Source organism: Tympanuchus pallidicinctus, unplaced genomic scaffold (assembly GCF_026119805.1).
Source record: "Tympanuchus pallidicinctus isolate F22 unplaced genomic scaffold, pur_lepc_1.0 scaffold134, whole genome shotgun sequence".
NCBI classification, from domain to species: domain Eukaryota; kingdom Metazoa; phylum Chordata; class Aves; order Galliformes; family Phasianidae; genus Tympanuchus; species Tympanuchus pallidicinctus.
In genome coordinates, this window is record NW_026294653.1 from 37153 (window position 1) to 54873 (window position 17721).

The 17721-nt window shown below is 53.5% G+C and overlaps 2 long non-coding RNA genes across 4 annotated transcripts; one reads left to right on the plus strand and one right to left on the minus strand.

The window, feature by feature from the left end:
* The first annotated feature begins 4932 nt into the window (after positions 1 to 4932).
* LOC128076267 (uncharacterized) lies at positions 4933 to 5541 on the plus strand. The gene is made up of 2 exons (XR_008204319.1): positions 4933 to 5043; positions 5127 to 5541. It is a non-coding gene; the product is annotated as an uncharacterized LOC128076267 (long non-coding RNA).
* Positions 5542 to 10198: 4657 nt separating this feature from the next.
* LOC128076265 (uncharacterized) lies at positions 10199 to 12822 on the minus strand. Of its 3 annotated transcripts, none has more exons than XR_008204317.1 (5): positions 12023 to 12822; positions 11250 to 11992; positions 11011 to 11122; positions 10723 to 10916; positions 10199 to 10267 (listed from the first exon to the last, which is right to left on the minus strand). It is a non-coding gene; the product is annotated as an uncharacterized LOC128076265 (long non-coding RNA). The 3 variants fall into 3 exon arrangements; XR_008204315.1 differs by having other exon boundaries at positions 11250 to 11588; positions 11682 to 12821; XR_008204316.1 differs by having other exon boundaries at positions 11250 to 12822.
* Between the last annotated feature and the right edge of the window lie 4899 nt (positions 12823 to 17721).

Below are 17721 nucleotides of genomic sequence, written 5' to 3' on the forward strand. Positions count from 1 at the left end.
AGAGCTAGGAGAAGAATGGCTGGCAAGAAATATGGAGAGAGCAATGCACAGCATTGCGAAGGAAAGCCAGGCAAGAGTAGCAGCCAAAAGCAGGAGAATCCAGACGAATTCCGTGAAGAGCAGGAGAGGTAAGTTGGGCATAAGGCAAGGGGGAAGGGGAGTGGAGGGGAGAGGAGTGGAGGGGAAAGTGGGTGGGGTGGGGAGGGTTGAAGGGGAAATGTGGCTGAAGAAGCTTTAGTGTGAGATGCAGCAGGGATTTGCCAGTACGAAAGCCCTGATGGCTGTGTGTCCTTCCGAGCGGTCCCAGCGGCGCGTTGCACGTGGCCTGGAGAGAGCATTTGGAAAGCTGCCCAGTGCCAGGCTCCAGGTCGCCCTGGCCGCTCTGCAGCCTTGGCGATCACCGCCCGAGTCTCCCATCGCCTTACCTGACCCCTCCCCAGTCACCAGGGGAAAAGGAGATTTTGACATGCCATGGGAACGTGTCTCACCTGTTCTTGATTCTAGATGATGGCGCTGATGCTCCTTATCCCGAGGATTGGGTGGATACTGCTTTTGTGCCTCAGGGGAAACCCAGAGGTAAGTTGTGAGTGTCTTCGAAGGCAGAAAAAGTAGCGGTGTTGTAGTTTATGCAGGTACTGAAGAGCCTCCAAAGGTCTTTCAAGTCTCTTTGTGCCTTAAAGGCCCTGTTCTGTACACAGAACAGTCCTGAGTATTTCTTTACTTGGCTAACTGTCCCATTTCAGTGGGAAAGCAGCCCTGGCCACTCTTTGGAGGAGAGAACCTCTACGTTTGCCGTTTGGACCATGTCTTTCCCCGACCTGCCACCAGTCCTCAAAGGTCACTGCAGAAAGTCCAGGCGCCAAGGTGCAGTGGAAGCTGTCCTCACCTGTGTCTGATCACAGCTGTGCCTGCATGTCCTCTCGGTGAAGTACCAAAGCGGAGTCCTGTTGCTGAGCCTGGGCTGGATGCCAGAGGTGAGCCACCAGCCTTCATCTGTGGCTCTCTGCTCGTATGTGGCTGCGGTCGTTCAGGCAGGGTTCAGCTTTTCACTGCCCAGTGATTTCTACTCCACGAGAAGCCTGGGTAGTCCCTGTTTCTTGGGTGCTGCGAGCTCCCAGTGTCCTGTTGGCTTTGTCTCTGTAACATCAGAGATCTCTCCAGTAAGAAAACCCAGATGTTCTTCCATGCTGCCGCTGAGGATTGTTTCACACAAGCTGGAGAGAGTATGGGGAAAGCTGCTGAGCGCCAGCCAGCTGCCCACCTGGCAGCTCTGCCACTTGCATAACTCTGCTCCGCAGCTGCGTAGATGGCAGCGTGTGATGGAAAGTTCTCCTCAGCCTTTGGGTGCAGAAGTGCCTGCAGGGAAGGCCGGGCAAAAATCCTTGGCTGCCTGCCGTGCCGGAGCCCCACAGGCGTCCCAGGGGCGGCTGTTGTCTTTATTGACTTCACCAAAAAGACCATTCGGTTCAATCCTTTGTTTGTCTGAAATGTATTTTCGTGCTTTCTGTTCAGGTCCTGAGAGACAGAAAGAGGCATGGAGAATTGGAGAACATCCGCAGAGGCTCTGCCGTGTCCTGGAGAAAATGGTGAAGGAGAAGGCAGCACAGGGTGGGTGTCTTTGTGTCTGTTCACTGAAGGACTGGGGAAGCGGAGTTTCTAGATAGATACATGGATGGGATGCAGGTGCTGGGATGGTGCTGGGATGGGGCTGGGATGTGCTTGAATGGTGCTGGAATATGGTGGGACGGTGCAGGGCTGGTATGGGATGGTGTGAGATGATGCTGTGATTTGATGGGGTGGTGCTGGGATGTGCTGGGATGTGCTGGGATGTTCTGGGATGGTGCAGGAAAGGTGTAGGATGGTTCAGGGACATGCTGGGATGTCCTGGGATGGTAGTGGGATGTCCTTGGATGGTGCTGGTATGCGGCTGGGATGTGCTAGGATGGTGTGAGAATGTGTTGGGATGGTTCTGGGATGTTCTGGGAAGGTGTGGGATGTGCTGGGATATGCTGGGATGTGCTGGGATGGTGCTGGGATGTCCTTGGATGGTTCTGATAAGGGGCTGGCATGTGCTGGGGTGGTGCTGGGACGTACTGGGTTGTGCTGGGATGGTATAGGACGGTGTGGAATTGTGTGGGACGTGCTGGGTTGCGCTGGGATGGGGTGGGATGGTGTGGAATTGTGTGGGACGTGCTGGGTTGTGCTGGGATGGGGCTGGGATGTTTTTGGATAGTGCTGGGATGTGCTGGGATGGTGTGGGGCTGTGATGGGATTGTGGTGGGATGTTCTGGGAAAGTGTTGGATGGTTCTGTGATGGGGCTGGGATGTTCTGGGATGTGTTGTGATGTGCTGGGATGGCTCTGGGATGGTGCTGGGATGTTACTGGGATGTGCTGGAATGTGCTGGAATATGCTGGGGTGTGCAGGGCTGGGTCTGGGCAGTGACTGGGATGTGCTGGGATGGCATGGGCTGTTCTGGGATGTGCTTGAATAGTGCTGGAATGGTGCTGGGATGATGCTAGGATGTGCTGGGATGTGGCTGGGTTGTACTGGGATGGTGTGGGATGCAGCTGGGATGGTGCTGGGATGTGCTTGAATGGTGCTGGAACGTGCTGGGATGGTCCTGGTTGTGCAGGGATGGTGTGGGATGATGCTGGGATGTGCTGGGTTGTGCTGGGATGGTGTGGGAACTTGATGGGATGTGCTAGGATGATGCTGGGGTGTGCTGGGCTGTTGCTGGCATGTGCTGGGATGGTGCTTGAATGGTTCTGCGATGGTGCTGGGATGGTGTGGGATTGTGATGTGATTTTGCTGGGGTGTTGCTCAGATATACTGGGATGTGCTGGGATGTACTGGGAAGTTCTGGGTTGGGGCTGGCATGTGCTGGGATATGCTGGGACATACTGGGATGGTGCTGGGATGTTCTGGGATGTTCTGGGATGGTGCTGGAATGTGACGGGATATGCTGGGATGATGCTGGGATGGGGCTGGGATGTTTTTGGATAGTGCTGGCATGTGCTGGGATGGTGTGGGGCTGTGATGGGATTGTGGTGGGATGTTCTGGGACAGTGTGGGATGGTTGTGTGATGGGGCTGGCATGTTCTGGGATGTGTTGTGATGTGCTGGGATGGCTCTGGGATGTGCTGGAATGTGCTGGAATATGCTGGGGTGTGCAGGGCTGGGTCTGGGCAGTGACTGGGATGTGCTGGGATGGCGTGGGCTGTTCTGGGATGTGCTTGAATAGTGCTGGAATGGTGCTGGAATGGTGCAGGGATGATGCTAGGATGTGCTGGGATGGTGCTGGGTTGTACTGGGATGGTGTGGGATGCAGCTGGGATGGTGCTGGTTTGTGCTGTGATGGTGTGGAGGATGTGTGATGGGGCTGGGAGGTGCTGGAATGGTGCTGGGATGGTGCTGAGATCGTGTGGAATAGTATGGGATGTTAGGGTTGTGCTGGGATGAGCTGGGATGTGGCTGGGATGTGGTGGGATGGTGCTGGGACGTGTTGGGATGTGTTGGGATGTACTGGGATGGGGCTCGAATGTGCTGGGGTGTTCTGGGATGGTGCTGGGAAGGTGTGGGATGGTTCTGGGATATGCTGGGATGCGGTGGGCTTGTGCTGGGATGTCCTGGAATGTGCTGGGGTGTGCTGGGTTGGGGCTGGGATGTGCTGGGATGGTGCTGGGTTGTGCTGGGATGTTGTGGGATGATGCTGGGATATGCTGGGACGTGCTGGAATCTGCTGGGATGGTGCTGGGAAGGTATGGGATGGTTCTAGGATACGCTGGGATGCAGTGGGCTGGTGCTGGGATGTCCTGGGATGGTGCTAGTATGGGGCTGGGATGGTTCTGGGATGTGCTGGGATGTGCTGGGATGGTTCTCAGATGTGCTGTGATGAGTTGGGGTGTGGTTGGGATGTGCTGGGACATGCTGGGATGGTGCTGGGACGTGTTGGGATGTGGTGGGATGTACTGGGATGTGCTGGGATGTGCTGGGCTGTACTGGGACGTGCTGGCATCTGCTGGGACGTTCTGGGATGGTGCTGGGAAGGTGTGGGATGATTCTGGGATGGTTGGGATGTCCTGGGATGGTGCTGGTATGGAGCAGAGATATTGTGGGCTGGTGCTGGGAAGGTGCTGGGTAGGTGCTGGGAAGGTGCTGGGATGGTGTGGAATTGTGTGTGACTTGCTGGGTTGTGCTGGGATGGGGCTGGGACCGGCTGGGATGTTCTGGGATGGTGCTGGGATGTTCTGAATTGGTGTGGAATGTGCTTGAATGGTGCTCAGATGGGGCTGGGATGCTGAGCGCCAGCCAGCTGCCCACCTGGCAGCTCTGCCACTTGCATAACTCTGCTCCGCAGCTGCGTAGATGGCAGCGTGTGATGGAAAGTTCTCCTCAGCCTTTGGGTGCAGAAGTGCCTGCAGGGAAGGCCGGGCAAAAATCCTTGGCTGCCTGCCGTGCCGGAGCCCCACAGGCGTCCCAGGGGCGGCTGTTGTCTTTATTGACTTCACCAAAAAGATCATTCGGTTCAATCCTTTGTTTGTCTGAAATGTATTTTCGTGCTTTCTGTTCAGGTCCTGAGAGACAGAAAGAGGCATGGAGAATTGGAGAACATCCGCAGAGGCTCTGCCGTGTCCTGGAGAAAATGGTGAAGGAGAAGGCAGCACAGGGTGGGTGTCTTTGTGTCTGTTCACTGAAGGACTGGGGAAGCGGAGTTTCTAGATGGATACATGGATGGGATGCAGGTGCTGGGATGGGGCTGGGATGTGCTTGAATGGTGCAGGAATGTGGTGAGACGGTGCAGGGATGGTGCAGGGCTGGTATGGGATGGTGTGAGATGATGCTGTGATTTGATGGGGTGGTGCTGGGATGTGCTTGTATGGTGCTGGTATGGGGTAGACTTGTGCTTGAATGGTTCTGGGACGGGCTGGGTTGTGCTGGGTTGTGCTGGGATGGTGTGGAATTGTGTGGGACGTGCTGGGTTGTGCTGGGATGGGGCTGGGATGTTTTTGGATAGTGCTGGGATGTGCTGGGATGGTGTGGGGTGCAGCTGGGATGGTGCTGGGATGTTCTGGGATATGCTGGGATGTTTTTGGCTAATGCTGGGATGTGCTGGTGTAATAGGAGCAATCTGTTGTTTGTTAATCTATTCATTTGTAATCTTATCACTGGTAAACTGTAACAACAGCAGGGCCCAGTTTCCTACTATAGACATCCGGAAACACCAACAAACACAGCAATTTAAGGTATGGACCCCAGGACTTACACAGCTTTAAAGATTCTGCGTAGGGATTATGAACGGATGTATTGCAAAGATGCCAGGCCTCCCCATCTGACAAGACAAAGGATGGCTGCCTAACAACAGGACCACACCTGCGCAAGAGATATTGTGCAGCCACGAACACAGGCTAGTGAACTGTATAAAGACTGCCAGCTGGAAAGGGAAAGCGCGCGCCGTTGGTGGAGCAGAGACTCCCCGGCCGCCCAGCGCTGTTTTGCTTACTTGCTTGCTTTAATAAAAGACGATTTCCATAATATATAATTGGTTGTTCAATTTGTTTGGCATAATATATAACACTGGGATGGTGTGGGCTGCAGCTGGGATGGTGCTGGGTTGTGCTGGGATGGTGTGGGATGGTGCTGCAAAGTGGTGGAATGTTCTGTGATGCAGCAGCTGGGATGAGATGTGCTGGGATGGTTCTGGGATGTTCTGTAATGGTGTGGGATGTGCATGAATGGTGCTTAGATGGTGCTGGGATGGGCTGGGACGTGCTGGGATGTTACTTGGATGTGGCTGGGATGTGTTGTGATGGTGCTGGGATTTGCTGGGATGAGCTGGGATGGGGCTGGGATGGGGCTAGGATTTGCTGTGATGGTGTGGGAATGTGATGGGACGGTGCTGGGATGTGCTGCGATGTGGTGGGATGTTCTGGGAGGCAGTGACTCGGATGAGATGTGCTGGGATGGGCTGGGATGTGCTGGGATGTGCTGTGATGGTGCTTGGATGTGGTGGGATGGGTCTGGGATTTGCTGGGTTGGGACCGGAATGTGATGGGATGGTCTAGGATGGTGCTGGGATGGTGCTGGGTTGTGCTGGGATATGCTGGGGTGTTCTGGGCTGGGGCTGGTTCTGGTGTTGGGATGGTGTGGGATGATGCTGGCATGTGCTGGAATGGTGCTGGGATGTGCTGGGTTGTTCTGGGTGGTGCTGGGAAGGTGTAGGATGGTTCTGGGATATGTTGGGATGCAGTGGGCTGGTGCTGGGATGTGCTGTGATGGTGCTGGTATGGGGCTGGGTTGTGCTGGGATGTGCTGGGATGTGCTGGGATGGTGTGGGATGGTGCTGGGATATTGTGGGATGCAGCGGCTGGGATGAGATGTGCTGGGATGTGCTGGCATTATCCTTGGACATGCTGGGGTGTTGTGGGAAGTGCTGGGATGGTGCTGGGATGGTGCTGGGATGTTCTGTCATGGTGTGGGATGTGCTTGAATGGTGCTCAGATGGGGCTGGGATGCTGAGCGCCAGCCAGCTGCCCACCTGGCAGCTCTGCCACTTGCATAACTCTGCTCCGCAGCTGCGTAGATGGCAGCGTGTGATGGAAAGTTCTCCTCAGCCTTTGGGTGCAGAAGTGCCTGCAGGGAAGGCCGGGCAAAAATCCTTGGCTGCCTGCCGTGCCGGAGCCCCACAGGCGTCCCAGGGGCGGCTGTTGTCTTTATTGACTTCACCAAAAAGACCATTCGGTTCAATCCTTTGTTTGTCTGAAATGTATTTTCGTGCTTTCTGTTCAGGTCCTGAGAGACAGAAAGAGGCATGGAGAATTGGAGAACATCCGCAGAGGCTCTGCCATGTCCTGGAGAAAATGGTGAAGGAGAAGGCAGCACAGGGTGGGTGTCTTTGTGTCTGTTCACTGAAGGACTGGGGAAGCGGAGTTTCTAGATAGATACATGGATGGGATGCAGGTGCTGGGATGGTGCTTGGATGTTCTGGGATGGTGCAGGGATGTGCTGCGATGGTGCTGGGACGTGCTGGGTTGTGCTGGGATGGGGCTGGGATGTTTTTGGATAGTGTTGTGATGTGCTGGGATGGTGTGGGCTGCAGCTGGGATGGTGCTGGGTTGTGCAGGGATGGTGTGGGATGGTGCTGCAAAGTGGTGGAATGTTCTGTGATGCAGCAGCTGGGATGAGATGTGCTGGGATGGTTCTGGGATGTTCTGTAATGGTGTGGGATGTGCATGAATGGTGCTTAGATGGTGCTGGGATGGGCTGGGACGTGCTGGGATGTTACTTGGATGTGGCTGGGATGTGTTGTGATGGTGCTGGGATTTGCTGGGATGTGCTGGTATGTGGCTGGGATTTGCTATGATGGTGTGGGAATGTGATGGGATGGTGCTGGGATGTGCTGGGAATTTGATGGGATTTTGCTGGGATGTGCTGTGATGTGGTGGGATGTTCTGGGATGCAGCGGCTGGGATGAGATGTGATGGGATGTGCTGGGATGTTCTGTAATGGTGTGGGATGTGCTTGAATGGTGCTTACATGGTGCTGGGATGGGCTGGGACGCGCTGGGATGTTTCTTGGATGTGGCTGGGATGTGCTGTGATGGTGCTGGGATGTGCTGGGATGGGGCTGGGATTTGCTATGATGGTGTGGGAATGTGGTGGGATGTTGCTGGGATGTGCGGCGATGTGTTGGGATGTTCTGGGATGCAGCGGCTGGGATGAGATGTGATGGGATGTGCTGGGATTTGCTGGGATCATCCTTGGACATGCTGGAGTGTTGTGGGATGGTGCTGGTATGTACTGGGAAAGTGCTGGGATGTTCTTTCATGGTGTGAGATGTTGTGTGATGGGGCTGGGAGGTGCTGGAATCATGCTGGGATGATGCTGGGATCGTGCAAAATAGTATGGGATGTCTGGGTTCTGCTGGGATGGTGGTCAGATGTGCAGGGATGATGCTGGTTTGATGCTTGGATGTGCTGGGATGGGGCTGGGATGGTGTGGGATGAGCTAGGATGTGCTGGGATGTACTGGGGTGTGCTGGGATGGTGCTGGGATGAAGCTGGGATCACAGAATCACACAGAATCACAGAATTGTAGGGGTTGGAAGGGACCTCCAGAGCTCATCGAGTCCAACCCCCTGCCAAAGCAGGTTCCCTACACCAAGTCACACAGGTCGGCATCCAGGCAGGTCTTGAACATCTCCAGAGCAGGAGACTCCACCACCTCCCTGCAGCCTGTTCCAGTGCTCCTCACCTCACTGTAAAGAAGTTCTTGCACACATTGGTGCGAAACTTGCTATGCTGCAGTTTCCAGCCATTTCCCTTTGTCCTGTCTCCACTCACCACTGAAAAGAGTCCGGCCTCGCCATTTTGCCCCCCACACCTCAGATACTGATAGACCTGGATCAGCTCCCCCCTCAGTCTTCTTTTCTCAAGGCTGAACAGACCCAGTTCACTCAGCCTTTCCCCATAGCAGAGATGCTCCAGGCCCCTCCCCATCTTGGTGGCCCTCTGCTGGACTCTTCCCAAGAGATCCCTGTCTGTTTTGTACTGGGGAGCCCAGAACTGGACGCAGTGCTCCAGATGAGGCTTTACCAGGGCAGAGCAGAGGGGGAGGATCACCTCCCTCCACCTGCTGGCCACGCTCTTTGCAATGCACCCCAGGATGCCATTGGCCCTCTTGGCCACAAGGGCACACTGCTGGCTTATGGCCAACCTGTCATCCACCAGGACACCCAGGTCCCTCTCCGCAGAGCTCCTCTCCAGCAGCTCATCCCCCAACCTGTACCGGTGCATGCAATTATTCCTCCCCAGATGCAAGACTCTACAATTGCTGTTGTTAAACCTCATCCATTATTTTACTGCCCAGCTCTCCAGCCTGTCCAGGTCTAGCTGAATGGCAGCATGGCCTTCAGCCAATCCTCCCGACTTCGTGTCATCAGCAAACTTGCTGAGGGTGGCCACCATCCCCTCATCAAGGTCATTGATGAAGATGTTGAACAAGACCGGACCCAGCACCGACCCCTGGGGACACCGCTGGTTACAGGTCTCCAGCCAGACTCTGCACCGCCAATGACGACCCTCTGCGCTCTGCCAGTCAGCCAGTCCTCAACTCACCTCACTGTCCACTCGTCTGTCCCACACTTGCTCAGCTTTGGATGTCGTGGGGGACAGCATCAAAAGCCTTGCTGAAATCAAGGTAGGCTACATCCACTGCTCTCCCCCCATCCACCCAGCCATAGACAACATCACAGAAGGCCACCAGGTTGGTGGAGCACGACCTTCCCTTGGTGAACCCATGCTGACTACTCTTGATCATCTCTTTCCAGCTGTCTGGAGATGGCATCCAGCACAGCTGTTCCATCACCTTTCCAGGGACAGAGGTGAGGCTGACTGGCCTATAACTGCCTGGATCTGCCTTCTTGCCCTTTTTGAAGACCGGAGTGACATTGCCTATCCTCCACTCTTCAGGCTCCATTCCCCTCTCCTCCTCTCCCCTCCCTTCCCTTTTCTTACTCTCCATGCCCTCTATCCAGCTCTGAAGTGGAGATGCCTCGATGCCAGCGGTTGATGGGCTGGTTTGGCCCGGTTCCATGACCAGCGGGGCGGAGGGATCCACGGGTCCGCAAAAGGGAAACAGGGGATCCCAAAATGATTGAAAACAGTGGCAACGATCTCAGGTGGAACAAACTAATTTACTAAATATGGTATCAGCAAAATAGAATGAGAGAGAGAGAGAGAGAGAGAGTGTGTCTGAAAAGTAGATAGGCCTCACCACAGCGCTGAGGAGAGAACTGCGGTCCAGTTGAGCCAAAGAAGAGAAGCAGGCGGAGAAGCGAAGACGAGAACATCAGGGGGCTTGGCCAGGAGCTGTATGTCCTTGCTGACCGCAAAGCCCGCAAAGACCGCTGACGCAGCCAGAAGGAACACAGCCTCTCCATCTCTTGCCATAGATGAAGACCTGCCTCTGGCAAGCCCTCTTTGCTTGGAATGCAGCACAAGCCCTTCCCTTCCAGGTGCCTCAGTTCCGCTGCACTGTCCGTGACAGGGAAAGCACGGCCATGCCAGAAAACCAGGTGACTCAGTCCGCTGCCTTTGGTGCCACCTCCGAGGAAGCATTCCAGCTGATTCGAGCGTCCTATGGGCCTTCTCACTCAAGCCCTTCTTTGTTCTTTTTGCTCTCCTTCCGGGCTTTCTTCTGCAGCAGAGCAGCACTTGCCATGGCTTTCTTCACTGTCTCGCCAGACCGAGTCCCAAGACTGTGCCAGTCCTACAAGAATCAAGGCAGAAACGGTCAGTGAACCTTCACAGCTAACAAGTGGCTGACAGCTCGCGTGGGGAGCTCAAGCCACCGCCCGGGCAGCTTTGGCTGCCAGCACTGGAAACCGCCTTCCTGCCATCAGGGCACGCCAGAAACTCCACCTCTATCTCCTGCCCAAAAGTCCCACACAAACCAGAACTCAAAGCCATCTCCTGCAAGGCAGCGCCTGCACAGGGCTTGGACACTGCCTGGCAGCACACACAGCACAGCAGCAGCAGCAGCAGATGAGCAGCACCCCAAGGCTCCTGGCGTGCATCAGGAACACGCGCACACGGAAGGAAGGGCAGGACAAATGATGGCACGCTCAGCAGTGCCGGGCACAGCACCGTAGGCCACAGCTACAGATTGTTCCCTCCCTGCCCATTGCCCGTGCCTTGCTATCAGCCTCAGAGAACACGACTTACTGCCTTATGGCACCTGGAAACTGGCACGATTACAGCCAGCGCACAGAGCAGCTGCAAAGTGGCTCCACAGAAGAGATGGTGGCACAGCACGTTCTCCGCCAGCGTGGGCTCAGAGATCTCAGCTGGGAGAAATGCCCTTCAGCAGCCACACAGCAGGCAGCCTGCTGCTCTCCTGCTCTCAAGGATGCTGCTTTCTACAAGAGGGGAGAAGGAGTCGTTATTCTCTCACGCACACTGCTGTTACAGGCTGACTTAGAGCTGTTCTGAACATCTCCTTGCTCTACTGACCCAATAACAAAGAAGGACACAAAACCTGCAGCTGTGCCATGTCTTCCACCTGCCAAGGAAACGATTCCTCAAACTTGAGCATTGCTCCACTTGCAGGCGTGGGGAGCAGGAGCTGAAAAGGACAGGAGGACATAAAAGAAGGGAAAAGCTTAACAGAAAGCAGACCTGCTGCAGACAGTGCCACCAGCTGTGTTTGAACAGCAGTGCCTTAGCGCACGCTCACAGTAAGGCACTCCTACCTTGCAAGGGCCGCTCAGGAAGGTTGTGACCCATTGCTCCATTGCTCCCCTGAGTCCCAACTCCATTTCTCAGCCACTCACATGCCTCGATGTTCTGCAACAGAAAAGTCACAAGACGGAAATTCAATTCATTGCAGACGCCATCAAACCTCCCTTCTCAGGGCAGTCGCACTCATTTCTCTGCAGGATAAATTAGGGGAGGGCTTACCGAGTGAGCAGCATTTACTGCCAGCTGGCAGCAGCAACCTATGCCTAACTCTACACTCCTAACAGTAACCTATGCCTAACTCTAAGCTCCTAACAGTAACCTATGCCTAACTCTACACTCCTAACAGTAACCTATGCCTAACTCTAAGCTCCTAACAGTAACCTATGCCTAACTCTAAGCTCCTAACAGTAACCTATGCCTAACTCTAAGCTCCTAACAGTAACCTATGCCTAACGCTAAAACTGAACTCAACACTAAAACTAAGCTAACACTAAAATCAACAACAAAACCCAGAACAAAGCCTAACTCCTACGGGGGGAAGATGGAACTGGGGGCCCGCAGAACCGCAGAGGAGCAACAAGGTGGAGGAGGAGCAGATGTTAGCAATGCCACCCAGCTAATGCCGGGGGCGGGGGCCGCGCAGAGGGTAAGGGGCCGAGCGCCCGGACCAGCGATGGCGGAGCTGTGAGCGCGCCAACACAGGGCCTGGCACGGTGGTGTGGTGCCAGGCCAGCTGTGCCGCAGGCGGATCCACCTCCATGGGTTCCTCTGGAGGCGGATCCACCTCCATGGGCTCCTCTGGAGGCGGATCCACCTCCATGGGCTCCCCATGGTCGCTCACAGCGCTGGCCCGGGCGCGATGGAACCGGGCTCCCTTCCTCCTCTCCCTCCTCTGCCTGATGGTCATGGTGGGCCCCCTCCTCCTCTTTGGTTCTGGGGCCCCCAGCTCCCTCTTCCCATTTAAAACCGCTCTCTCCTCCTCCGCTCTCGCTCTCTTCGTGCTGGACATGGCTGCCACCTGCCCAGCACTCTCAGAGACGAGTGCGCCGGGTGGGGCGGCAGTGACCAAGGTGACGGCTGTGACATGGGGAAGGTTCCACAATGGCACCTGTGCTGCTGGGAGCGGCGTTCCGCACGGGATGAGGAGGGGGCTGCAGGGCACGGGACGGCGGCGAGAAGGCGCTCCCTGTGCCCAGCGGGCAGCCCTTCTCTGCGGCCAGCAACAGGGCACAGAGGAGCCGGCCCCGAGGAAAGGGCCCGCAGCCTCCTTCGCCCTCTGCACATCACATACAGGCGGTGCAGCACCAGGGCACTGACGTTGCATTTCCTGAACATGCAGCGTTTGGGACGCTGCCTTACTCCTGTGTTTGCATCAAATGCAACACGGAGGGAAACGCGCAGTGATTTCCCATTTCTAATGAAATAAAAGTGGTGAAGCAACAACTGATGTTTTCAGAATTGCTGTCACGGTTATCCTGTAGGCACGGGAATCCAAGCCTCCACCACCTGCTGCTTTAACTGCAGCCACATTTAACTCACCTATTGTGCCACTCACATTGGGCAGCTCTGCTTTCCCTCACTCAGAGTACAGAAACATTTCTGTTTCTTAAAGTTAAGATATTATTTATAATAAGATTCAATTTATTATAAGGTATTATTTCATATCTTTGAGGCAACAGACCAATCGTTGGACAAATTCCACATGGGTATGAAATGTCTGTGCCCACATTGCTCTCAGGAGGTGCAGTGTATGAACATTTAAAGCCACACAGCAGATTATGTCCTGCAACAGTGACTTTCCTTCTGCTTATTTATACCACTTCCTTACTGTTTGACTTCTTTCTAATTTGAGGACAGCAAGTCGTCTCACTGACTTAGCAGTTCACAGCCAGCATAACTGCTTAAAATTTAATTCCTTTCTTGATTAAACCACACACACACACGCACACACGCACACACACTTGAAGGTCTACTGGGTCAAACAGTTTAGAAAACCCTCACTTTAAAAGCTGTTGGCAATTTCTGTTGTGCAGCAAAAGGCAGATGTGACGTGTATTTTGGTGTGCTTAAAATAAGAGAACAGAAAAGGCAGCAGAAAAATACATTCAGCTCGTAGCCGGGTGGAAGAGGACCTTGGCTGACCGTAGTTATGCCCGAGTTGGAGGACTTGCTGGCTGCTCTTGTCTTGGTGAGGATGTGCTGAGCGCAGCAGCTGCAGGAGCTGTTGTTGTGCTGCTGCCCCCTCCGGGCTCGGTTCTGAAGACGTTTTGCAGCTGCCAGTGAACTGCACTGGCCCCACCGTTCTCTGTGGACGTGGATGCAGAACCATTCACGCTTCCTCTGACGCCAGACGTGTCAGAAGAACAGAAAAATCTTTACTTGGTGTTTCTCTCCTCGTTGGAAACCTATTTCAGAATTTGTAAGTCACAAAAGTAAACGTGCAAAAGGTGGTGGTTTGAAGTCGGGCACACATGTAGCCACGTTTTCTACTGCACACACAAAAGGCAGCTTAGCTGCACTCTGTAAAAATGCTGCAGTCCAAGAACTGCTATCAGCTGCACAGCTTTGACATTACAAAGAAAAGTTATTCACCAAACAACTTGTCTGCATTCTCTGAACATTGGATGATTGTAAAGAAAAAGCCACCTGCTTGCACTGATGGATTTCCCATTTATTATTTGCAACAGCTTCAGAGGCAGCATGCGTAACAGTGCCAAGAAGAGATGTGACACAACGTGGAAAAATTAAGGCTGTGGAAGGGAGAATACATGCCCTCTGTAAATGCTGTCAGATTTTTTTTCCATGCAGGCCATTTGGGATGCAGTAGTAAGAACTGTACTCAAGTCTTATTACTAAGCTACACTGCCTTTATCTTTTCAATTACTGCAGCCTGGTTTTCCATCCAGCCTCAGTATCTATCAACTGGGGGGGCCTCTTCAAACCTCACAGAGATGGGAACATGCCTCGGTCATCCTGATGCCCTGCAAAGTATCATCACACCTACGGGGCCTAGAGGGAGGATTCCTTCGTACATGGAAGGGTTTGGGCTGGAAAGGACCTTTAAGATCACCTAGTGCCAACTCCCCTGCTATAAGCAGGGACACCTTCTGCTAGACCAGATTGCTCAAAGCCCCATCCAGGCTGACCTGGAATGCTTCCAGGGAGGAGGAAGCATCCACAACCTCTCTGGGCAACCTCTTTCAGTGTGTCACCACCATCACAGTAAAGAATTTTCTTCCTAATATCGAGTCTAAGATTCATTCTAGTTTCTTCTTGCACCAGCAGCCAGGAAAAGTTGCCCCAGAATTTCCAACAACTCTACACATACACGTACACACAAACACATCATCTCAAATCCATGTACAGATCTGATGTGAAACTCACCAGTGAGCAAGATGTGCCCTGCAGCACCTACCCATGGGCATACACACGCTCTCTTGGATCCTTAAGATTGGGCCTAGGCTTTGGGTGCACCCAGGTGCCCTGCCTGGGATCTGAGTTATTACCCTTGTGGCAGCCACGACTCTGGGTCTCTGCAGAGCCTGCTGTCTTCCTCCTCCTGCAGCCATCCCCACCTTGGCCAGCAAAGCATGCAGACATTCAGCCCAAAGACACACAAGAGTGAGTGTTGTCTGAAACACCATTATCTACATTTTCAAGTTCTGAGATCCTAAGCTTGCTGTGGAGAGCCTGGAAGCTCTGAGCTCTCTCACTCGACCCCACATTGTGGATGTTGAAGTTGGAATTATCAGTCAGAGTCTTAGTTTTGATGTCATCTACCCGCAAAGCCTTTGCCGTGGTCCCTCCCCACATCCTTCTCTCTAAATTGGAGAGGTGTGGATTTGAAGGATGGACTGTTCAGTGGATTAAGAATTGGTTGGCTGGTCCCAGCAAAGGGTTGTGATCAATGGTTTGTGTCCGGGTGGAGGCCGCTCACAAGCGGTGTCCCTCAGGGGTCGGTCCTGGGACCGGTGCTCTTCAACATCTTCATCAGTGACAGACGATGGCATCAAGGGCACCTCAGCAAGTTTGCAGATGGCACCAAGCTGAGCGGTGCAGTTGATACATTGGAAGGAAGGGAAGCCATCCAGAGGGAGCTGGACAGGCTGGAGAAGTGGGCCCATGCAAACATGATGAGGTTCAATAAGGCCAAGTGCAGGGTGCTACACTGGGTCGGGGCAATGCCAGGTATTTATACAAACTGGGGGAAGATCTCCTGGAGAGCAGCCCTGCAGAGAAGGACTTGGGGGTCCTGGTGGACGAGAAGCTGGACATGAGCCAGCAGCGTGATTGCGGCCTGGAAGGCCAGCTGTGTTCTGGGCTGCATTAAAGAAGGGGCGGCCAGCAGGAGAGGGAGGTGATCGTCCTCCAATTAGAAACTGGGCGATAGAAACTAGGCGTGCGTGTGAAGAGAGTGAAGGTGGGCACCGATGCTGGTATCCAGGAGGTCCCCTGTTCTGCTACTGAGCTGGCCAAATTCCAGAAGGATTTTGGTCACACTCGTAGGAAATCAGAGACAGAGTATGAATGGAAAATGCCACTAACGGGGAGAACAGATGCTGTTAACTGAAAAGGAATCCGAGGGGTTTTGGGGACCCAGAATATCTTTCACCCTGGCAACCACTGTGCCCTGTGGTCCCTTACTCAAAGAGCTGCTTGCTGGGATGGCTTCTCCCCAGGACAACTGGCGTTGGTTGGTTTGCTGCACATTGGTCCTGTGTCCTTAACCACTTCTTTGCACACAGCTTTCCAGAGCTGTGTCATTAAAAATAAACCTGTGATCCACAGACGTTTCATCTGTGATGCTTTTGAAGTTGTGTTACAATGAATTTCACATGGTTCCTGTGTTCTACTGGGGAACCTAACTTTAATTTCATGCCTCTTTTCCTAGAGAAGCTCAGCACAGCTGGTGCACCATCTCAACTCTTGCTTTCAACCCCCAGGTTCCCGCAGGTCTGACTCCCAGCTCAGCACATCTCCTGGCTGCTCCTCCTGGAAATGGGCTCTGGCCACCAGCAGCAGCAGGGGAACTTGTCTGTGCCCAGCTGTCACTCAGGCTGCTGCCTCTTATTCATCTCTTGCTCGTCCATTCATCTTGTGTGAAAAGAAAATTCTCCATCGCTCTGCTGCGTTCTGTTTGCAAGCAAGGCAAATTTTTCTATTTTATTCTTTTGTTTGTTGGTTTGTTGCTGTTACGTTCAAGTGATGCCCTCCTCCCCAGAGCTGGATCAGCCCAGAAGTGTTTCCCACTCCTGCACTTCTCTGTTTAACGCACTATACTGCACTTGGTGAATGACCAGATTTTATGCTTTCCAGGTGATTGTGAAGCAATCGCCGTTGTATCTTGATTTCTCTAGAGACTTATTTCTGCCTAGGGCAGCACACACTGCTAACCTACAGCAGCTATCATTTCTATTTCTGCACTGAATGAACACTCAGAGTATTTAGGGCCCCGATGTCCCGATCCTCTGGGCTATGGATGCTGTGGCCGTGGAAGTGAGACAGAGTAACTGAAGATGGAGGAGCGTTTCATGAGAGCAAACTGATCAATTGTGTACCTGCAGCTTGTCTCTCCAGCTCACAACCTTTCACGAATAATGGAAGGTGTGCAAGATGAATGGCACGTTTGTCCCAGTCCTCCTCCTCCTCTCCCTCCCCTCGCCCCTTGTTCCACCCCTCCCCTACCTCACACCTGGATGCATCTGTCCCTGCCTCCAGGAGACAAAGCTGCTGTGGGCGCCATCCTGCTCGAACTGCAGGGGACTTGTTTGCACGGTGCTCTGCTTACTGATGCCCTAGCACCAGGAGAACACAAAGTAAGTCACAGTCTCGTTAAGCTCCTGCTTAATGAACGTGTTGAAGTACCTTTCTGACTGGAGGAAGAAACACTGAACGATGTTGCTATGATGGTAAGGTAAGTGGATGAGGCGGTGGGTGTAGATGCAGTTTGCAGGAGTGGGCAGGCAGAGCACAAGCAGCCATTCCACTGTACAAAAGCTCAAATAGGATTTTATTGTCAGTTTGCAAAACAGATTTAAAAGATCTTTATTTGAAACAGTCACAGGTGATGACTCACCATTGGATAAGCCAATTCCTGTCTACAAAAAGTAGTTAGCCTAGCTAACATTTCTGAAAGCAGTGCAAAAGAGCGCGGAGATGTTTTTCTATCTGCTGCAATGAGTAGAGCTGGCTCTGCTGTGTCCTCTGGCAGCAGAATGTTTGCTGCAGATCGGAGGCTGCAGGCAACCCGTGGGGCTGAAGCCAACTGCTTTGTGAGAGCAAAGCTTTGTCGCCATTCAGGGGGAGGAATTGGAGGTAATGTGGTCTCAGTCCATGCCTAGAATCAGAGAATACAAAGTGGGGGGTAGTTTTAAACCAAACGCACAGACACTTGATCAGATAGCCACTTTTCAAGCATTCCTCTCTCAGATCTGCACCCCCTGATTTCAGCTCCGATGCTGTCTTTGCATGCAGCTGCCTCCA